This window comes from Rhinatrema bivittatum, chromosome 2 (assembly GCF_901001135.1).
Source record: "Rhinatrema bivittatum chromosome 2, aRhiBiv1.1, whole genome shotgun sequence".
Lineage (NCBI taxonomy): Eukaryota > Metazoa > Chordata > Amphibia > Gymnophiona > Rhinatrematidae > Rhinatrema > Rhinatrema bivittatum.
Genome location: NC_042616.1, coordinates 805,482,221 through 805,490,531, shown reverse-complemented (window position 1 = coordinate 805,490,531; position 8,311 = coordinate 805,482,221). Strand labels below are relative to the sequence as shown.

The 8,311-nt window shown below is 47.6% G+C and overlaps 1 protein-coding gene across 3 annotated transcripts in view; it reads left to right on the top strand.

Moving 5' to 3' along the window:
• The first annotated feature begins 4,588 nt into the window (after positions 1–4,588).
• The window catches only part of LOC115085774 (trichohyalin-like), a 53,159-nt gene continuing 49,436 nt past the window's right edge, over positions 4,589–8,311 (top strand). Inside the window, exons 1-2 of one of the 3 annotated variants that reach the window (XM_029592165.1) lie at positions 4,589–4,646; positions 4,758–4,839. The gene's annotated coding sequence lies outside the window, so the exon portion shown is untranslated. Of the gene's footprint in view, positions 4,668–4,757; positions 4,840–4,940; positions 4,991–8,311 lie in introns of those variants that run through there. The other 2 variants (XM_029592166.1, XM_029592168.1) reach the window with 2 other exon arrangements.

Sequence of the window (8,311 nt, the reverse complement as noted above, 5' to 3'; positions counted from 1 at the left end):
CCGTGACCTGGGGGCGGGTACGGAGGGCATGGCCACGCCCCCGGACCGCCCCGGGCCGTAGTTACGCCCCCGTACCCGCCCCCAAAACACTGCCGACACGCCCCCGAAACACCGCGACGACCGGGCCCGCCCCCCGACACGCCCCCCTCGGAGAACCCCGGGACTTACGCGAGTCCCGGGGCTCTGCGCGCGCCGGGAGGCCTATGTAAAATAGGCTTCCCGGCGCGCAGGGCCCTGCTCGCGTAAATCCGCCTGGTTTTGGGCGGATTTACGCGAGCAGGGCTCTGAAAATCCGCCCCAATTTGAGCTGGAATAACATGTTTCTGATTGTATAGAGGTGTGAGGCGGCTCTAGACATTGTATCTTCGATGGAGGAGGAGATTGGAATGAGAATTTGAATATCATCGGCGTACATGTAATACGTTATGTCAAGTTTAGATAGGAGATGACATAACGGAATAAGGTAGATGTTGAATAAAATGGGTGAGAGTGCCGATCCTTGTGGAACACCTGTATCGAGGGGGATGGCATTTGATAATATGTTATTATAGGAGACTTTGAAATATCTATTTTTAAGGAAGGATGAAAACCAGCTTAGGGTTTTTCCAGCGAGCCCGATGGATTCAAGACTAGATATAAGCAGATTGTGGTCCACGGTGTCGAAGGCTGCGGAGAGGTCTTCTAGACCTCTCCGCAGCCTGACAGTAAGTATCCTTTTTTGTTGTCGAGACCTGTTAGAATGGTATTGGAAAGGTTGAGTAAGAGGGTTTCAGTACTCTGGTTTTTCCTAAAGCCAAATTGGGTGGGATAAAGGATTTTGTTGTCAGCTAGATGATCATTGAGTTGCTTCAGCACCGCCTTCTCTGTCAATTTGGCAAAGAAGGGTAGGTTCGAAATTGGGCGGTAATTGTTAAGGTCATCTGGGTTGAGGTTTTTTTTCTTTAATAGAGGTGTGATTGTAGCGATTTTCAGCATGGGAGGTAGCTCGCCTTCTTCTAGAGATTTGTTGATGATTGCTGCAATTGTTGGGACTAATGGATAAGCAATTTCCTTAATAACTCGAGTGGGAATGGAGTCTAAGTCATGGTGTGCAGGGTTGATTTTTTAAATCATTTTTTCAGTTTCTGTAATGGAGATAGGTCTGAAGTCAGGCCAAGGAGAGTTGCTATTTGATGAAGTTTGCATTTGGAAGCTTGATGTAGAGTTGAGGGAGTCTGATATTTTGGAGATTTTGTCCTTAAAGAAAGTAGCTAAATCTTGGCTTAGGTTTTTTTTGGTGACAGAAACATTGGAGATGCAATTATCTGTAATGAGGTTATTTACTATGTTGAACAAGGATTTCGATTTGTTAGTGGAGTTTATTATTTTTTTACCATAGTAGTCCCGTTTTGTGTTTTGGATTGATTTTTTGTAGGCGGCTAGTTGTGTGCGGTATTTCTGTTGTGTTGCGGGCAGCTTGTTTTTTTGCCATTCTTTTTCAATTTTCCTGATATGGAAAGTATGTTGCCAAATATGAGTTCCTTTAAAACGAGGAAATAGTTTTCGAACATTTGGGAATCACAAGTACAGTCTCTGCCACATAAGCCTGGATGCAATGTGCTTAATGATCTATGCAATCAGGTTAATGTCTATCTGATGGATTAGATTGATTCTGGATGTTCTCCTCTGTTATATTATTATTATGAATATGTTGTAATTATTATTATTGGTTCTTGTTGTACTCCTTGTCTCTCATAACTAATTAGAAGGTGGTGCGGATGGGAGGGGTGGTGGGGAGGGGTTGATATAGTCAGGTGTAATAAGGTGGGATAAACTACTGGCATATGTTGATTGCTATTTTCTTGTCATTTCACGGGCGGGGTACCCGACAGCAACACTCCATAGTTTGAGTGGATGTTTTGCGGTCTGAATTGTAATAACAAATAGTTTCCAACTAAAATGTGTGCTCAGCCTTTTGTATATGCAGTTCTTTGCACCGAGGGGGTAACCGCTGACGCCTTCATTAGCGTCAGATTTCCATGCAAGGGCGCTGACCAATACGCGCAGTTTTCCGCACGCGCATTTTTGTGCCCGCAAAACTCTCCGCCTCGGGAGTGAAGTACGCGCGCCCAAAAAAAAATGTGTGCACGGCTGCGGTTCAGACTGTGCGCTCTGCCAAACGCTGCTTATTGCATCTGGCCCTGTCTGAAAGCTGGTGTTAAAAAAAAACAAAACGTCAAACCTTTCTCAAGGGATCGGGATTTAAATGTGCCAGGCTTTGTCCCGGCCTGTGTAAATCCGCACTCGCTGTCAGATGTCTGCACACCACAGCACCCTGCGGTGAATGGGACCTCTCTTCTCCCGTCACTTTATCTGCACGGGGCACATTGGCAACAAACGGAGCTCCCTGAAGTCATCCCAACCGCGTGCCTATAAAAGCCCCATTTTTTATTCCTAGCGAATAGAAAAGAGCTGAAATCGACATTTTCCACCGTACAGCAAAAGCCTTCAACCTTCGAATGAACTCTGTGTTTGAAAACGTTTGCACTCCACAGAGCTCTGCAGAACCCAGAATGATTTATATTTTATTTCTGTCTGCTTATCCATCCTCTTTACAGGGCATCTTTTTCTTTTTAACGGATGATTCAACATGAATGGAAGCGCCCGTTGATTTTGGTTGCTTTGCCCGTCTGTCCGTCCTTGGCAGCTCTCTGCCTCCACGGATTTCCAGCAGCTTTCGTATTTGGAAAATGTATCTATAGTTATTATTTGCCTGCATATAACATTCTGTACGTACAGCGGCACAAATACTGGTCCTTGTAGGTCCCACTGCTCCTCGCGGCTGCTGGCATCCTACCCATTTCACGGTGCTAGCCCCACCCATTCTACCTGGGATTCCACCTGTACCACCTAATGCGCTTGCCGATCGCTAAAAAACGCGCTAAAGACGCACAAAATTTCAGTGCGCGTTACTGCATCGGGTACGAATACCTAATTAGCGCATTTAACTGACTTGCATGCTATTGGCATTATGCCGTGCGCGCAGATTTTCCGCGTGCGTTAAGGGCGCGTAAAACCTGATATTGCATTTGCGTTCCTCCTGTGCTCAAAAAATGTGCGTTCAGTCGCGCGATCACGACTGTGCTGCATGGCTGAGGAGCCAGGGTTCAGCTCCTGCTTCTCGTGTCCTCGGGCAAGTCGCTTCACCCTCCATTGCTTCAGGTACGCAAACTTCGGGAGTCATTTATCAAGCCACAATATTTTACCGTGGGAGGGACAAAATATGGTCGGAGTGAGTTCCTGCAATAATTGTCTCCCCCTTCCCCTCCCCCGGTACAATAACCCAGCCATTTCCCCCGCAGTGTTTTTTACTGTGGAAAAAAAACAGCAACAAAAGAAATCGTAGGGAAAGGATGAAAACGGGACTGCCATCTTCCCGTGGAGACCCGGTTTTTAACACGCATATTAAGTAAAATCTGCGCTAAAATTTAAGTCCAATTTTAGCTTGGGTTTTATTACATTGGCTCCACTATTAGGCAGGTAGACTAAAGGTAACTATTGCTATCCCGGGGAGGAAGTAAGAGACATTAGACTACTTTATGGGATCTGCCAGGTACCTTTGACCCGGACTGGCCATGGTCTGAAACAGGATGCTGGGCTTGATTGAACTCGGTCTGACCCAGCATGGCAATTTCTTGTTCTTGTGATCCATCTGCCAACCTCTGTTCTTGCATGTTTTGCTCTGCTGGGCCACCAAGGTTGCATCAAGAGCGAATGCAAGGAAAGAGACAAGAGTACAAAGTTTCTTCTCCTAGGGTTACCACCCAGGTCCACACCAAGCCGGGGGTGGGGGGTGTTCCAGGCAGGTCAGAGCAGCGCCCTGAGTGGGGAGATGCATCCCGCTTCCCACTCTCCCCTCACCCTTGATGCCAGCAGCTACCGTCTGCTCCAGGACTAGCAGGTGCTCTCCCCGGCTTGGCTCCACATTGCTGCTTGAGCTATAGCGCTCAGTGGGAAAAGAAACCTGCTTCCCCCCCCCCCCCCCGGTGAGCACGCAGGTGGATGTGAAAAGCCCAAACTGCAAGCCCCCAGCGCTACTACAGACTAGCACCCCAGACATAAGCCTGGCTGGCTGGTCGGCCCTGGTTCCCAGGTCAGCCATACAAGCACTGCCAGTTCTGGTTTTGCCCCATGATATGCATAGCTGAAAATCTAAACTCCATGCATATCATGGGGCAAAATCAGGACTGGATCAGTTTGTTCAGTTGGGGCGAGAGGATGAATTAGGGAAAGGGAAAGAGACAGAAAAAGCAATTTCTCTCTCCCTGTTCCGCGGCGGATTCATCCGCGCACAGGCACTGGTGTGAATGTGCGAGGTAAAACTTCCGCGTCAACCAAAAAAAAAAAAAAATCCTTATCGGAGAAGGAGGGTCAGGGAGCAGCAACCAAGCTTCCCACCCGTAGCGATTTGTAGTCGGCGGGCGTGCGCAGACGGGGAGAGAAGGCAGGGGGCGCAGTTTGGTTGGCGGGGCCGCGCGCGCGCGCGCGGGAGACGGAGAAGGAAAAGAAGGGCGGGGACTGCGCGGTACCTGGTCCCGAGGGGCGGGCCTTGTTCAGTGCGCAGGCGCGGAGGAGGCTGGTGGCCGGAGGTAGTCGCGCGGAGCCGGGTCAGTGAAGCGCATGGCGCGGTAATCTTGCATTCTGGTTCTATGGGGCGGTGCGTGTAATATGGAGATCCAGTTATTTTTCCTTTTTTTTTTTTTTCTTCTTCCTGTTAGATAATTGTGTTCCTCGGGGACGTTCGCTTGGCTTGAGGGCGCGTGCGGAGAGGAGGGGCGGGGCCGGTGGTCCGCGGTGGAGGTAAGTGGGGGGAGGGGAGGATGGTTGAGATGGGCATGGATGATGCTTCTCCTGGGGCCGGGGGGGGGGGGGGGGGGGGGGGGGGGGGACACGTTTGTGTGTGATGTGCGAAAGATGCACCCCGTTCAGTTCTGTAACTCCGGGAGTAAAGGTAAAGGGAGTGAGTGTCCCCGTCCCGATGCCTGAGCAGGGGTTCGAGGCACCTTCGGCTGGGATTTTTCTTCCCAGGCGGTAGTGAACAGTTTATGATTTGTATTGGGGGTGGGGGGAGATTTGTTAGAGATTGCAGCACGTGCGCAACAGTGACAAGTTGTTACAAATTTAGCAACTGGATGTGTTTTTTTTTAATATACTTTTTTTTTTTTTGCGTTGGGTGGAAAGAATGACAATTATTAAATCTTAAGGGGGGGGGGGAGGAAACATTTTCCGCGTTGGCTGCATGGTGCTGTCAGGGATCTGTACTGTTCGGGAGGAGATGCAGTGAGCACTGAAGTACGTGTCTGCCCCCCTCCCCCCGCTTAGCGAAGCGCTCTGGCGGGGGGAGGGGGGCAGGAGCTGTCACCAGCCGAGCAATTCACCTTTCCAACTTTCTCACCTGTGAGCTTGTTCTCTCCCCCCCCCCCCCCCCCCCAATAACTGGATTCCGGGGAAAAAAATGCAGCTACCCCAGCCAGGCACACTGCCCCTCCGTGTAAAAAAGTTGTCCTGATATGGGGATCTGCTGCCGTGGGCATTTTGGATAATGCGAGGTAGAAAGTGGTTTAATGAATAAATCTGTATCCTGCTTTCTCAACGCTGAGGGGTTGCCCAAAGCAATTTACAGCAGCTTTGAAATACAATCAGTGCAATATACTGTAAAAAAAAAAAAAACAATTGAGAGAATATGACACAATTTTTAAATCAATACATAAATTCAGATTACCTGTAACTGGTTGGTACAATATGTTTTATCATTTTATGGATTGTAACTCCTACCTTCTGTTTTTCTGCCTGGAGCCATCAATCCATAACAAAAGGAGGTTAAATAAATACATTAGGGGCTGGCTGTGAACTTCTAATGGTATTTTTGTTTTGCAAAGTAAGGGGCGCTTGTCAGTTGAAAATTGGAATAAGAACTTTGTGTCACTTACTGAACACCTCTGGGATAATGAAAAGTGTCTGTTTTTTCTGAGGTATTTTCAGAGTGTGTGTGGGGGGGGAAGCAAGCATCATATCTTGGGGGAGGGGAGGGGGGGTGTGCTAATTTTTCCTGCCACTGCATGCGTGCCTGTTAGCACAGCAGTAAGTTTCTGCTCCAGTATGTCAATCTTGGATAACAAAACTTTATGCAAAGTGAGATGGAAAGAGAAGGGGTTGTGTGGGAGGGGGTGGGTAATGAATGACGAGTGCTGCTTATTGGTTCCAGTTCAGTAAAAATATATATTTGGGGGAGATGGTAGGAGGTTCATCAGAGTAAAGGCCAACTCTCTGATCATCCTGGCCAGAGGGTTGGTGAGTAACAGTCCTGGGAAAAGAAAGCTGCGTTCCATATCCTCTCTCTTTTGTGTATCATTTAGTCTGGTTTCAGAAAATCTAGCTTGTGGCAGGATTATTAAGGAACTTTGTTTTGTTTAAAAACCAAAAGGCAGTAGTAGGTCCCATGATGGACTGGGACCCAGGTGATCTTTAGTATCCACTGATTGTTTGTACAGACACCAAAGTATATAATCTTTTTTTTTTTGTAAATTGTGTGCAGGCAACTCTTTCACATGTACTGGAGCTCATAACGTCCTACAGCTGGTGCATATAATTTAGTACACTCCTTGAGGGTATTTCAATTGATTTGGAGTTTAGGGGTAAATAAACTTTGCATGCAAAAATAGTTGCACATTCCCGAATATGTTTATTTATTTAAATACATTTCTTATCCACTTTTCTGTAAGCCGAAGTGGGTTACACCAAAAATGGGCATAAAAACCATGATGCCCTGCATCATTTCATCCAGTTTTGGAAAATAATATTGTAGGCGGCTGCCTTATTCAGAAAGAAGAAAGCCAAGTTGGTGTAAGCTGAGTAATGATCTGTGTTCACCTGTGTAGTTAAGTGGGAACAGTGTCTGCGCAATAAAGGTATCTTGCAGTTACTTTTCCTGAAAACAGAGTAAATCATGGTTTCAGGCATGGAGTTCCTATGTCTTTTTTTTATTTTTTATTTATTAAGTGCATTTTATATTTCCTTACCTTTCCAAATCTGAGCTCAAGGTACAGTTGGGAGATCCCTACCCAAGAGGACTTTATTTACTAAATATTTTTTTTTTTCCCATTCCTTGTCTGTGGGGGAAAATGCCCAGTAAATGACACATCAGCTTGTGCCTGAGGCAGTGGAGGGTAAAGTGACTTGCTGAAGGTCCCAAGGAGCCTCGCTGGTGGAAGCAGGATTCAAATCCCGAGCTCCCTGGTTGTCAGTGAGCTCTTTAAGAGCAATGTCCGCTATTTGTAAGCTTTAGCTGTCTTTAACGAATGCGGAAATCCGACTTTAGGATTTGAATGAATACTGGTAATTCAGAAGACGTCTCCTCACTTGGCCTCCTGATGCTGTCATCTGCTCCTGGTCTGAGAGATGAAGATTAGGTGCTTCATTTTGCCTTTACAGCGTGACTGTTTTCCTCCGAGCCAAGATGGGTCTTATTTAATGCCCTACCGCTTCCGGCTCTTTCTCGGGCGCATAAACTTCTTTTTAACATTGCTTTGCAGCAGCAGAGTTTTATTCAAGCTTGCTTCTCAAGTAGGGCCAGATCTGTCAAGGGTCTTTGCTCCTGGTCCCTGAAATCTGGACAGTAGAGCAGTGACTGCATCCCAGGGTCACCAGGGTTCAAATCCCGCTGCTGCTCTGTGTCCTTGGGCGAGTCCCTCTGGGTAAGGGGAAGTACCTGCAGTACCTGAAGGGGAATCTCCTTTGATGTGCCTGAAAAAGCAGAATATAAATCCAAATGACAGATAATGGTGCTCTTTGTGCTACTCCCTCTGTGATCTCGTTTCGTGCGGCCTCTGCATGTGTGTATAGGCTGTCCGTACAATATCGGTTATATTAAAAGAATAAGGGACCGGGCGAGCCGAGGCTGCATAAAATAAGAATAAAAAGGGACCCGGTCTTACCCGATTTGTTATTGACTCCGGTATAAGACTGTGACTCCGCTGCTCTCCTGTGCCGTTCCTTCCTCCCCTGCTGCAGTGCCAGCCGATCTCTGGCTCCCCGTCACTTCTTTGCAGCCAGGCGTCTTCTCTGCTTATCCCGGGCCACCTTGCGTCCTGCCGTCTGATTTTTGTGCCGACCACCTCCGTTGGGGGAGGGGCCGCAGGCATCGGTTCTGATGTGGTTCCCGGGATTTCCCTCCTCAGAGCCTCGTGCTGCTTTGACCGCCTGGTTCTAGATCATTCGTTCTTCAGAAAAGCTTACTTCTTGTGATTTATTTATATTTTTTGAGCTATTTGGA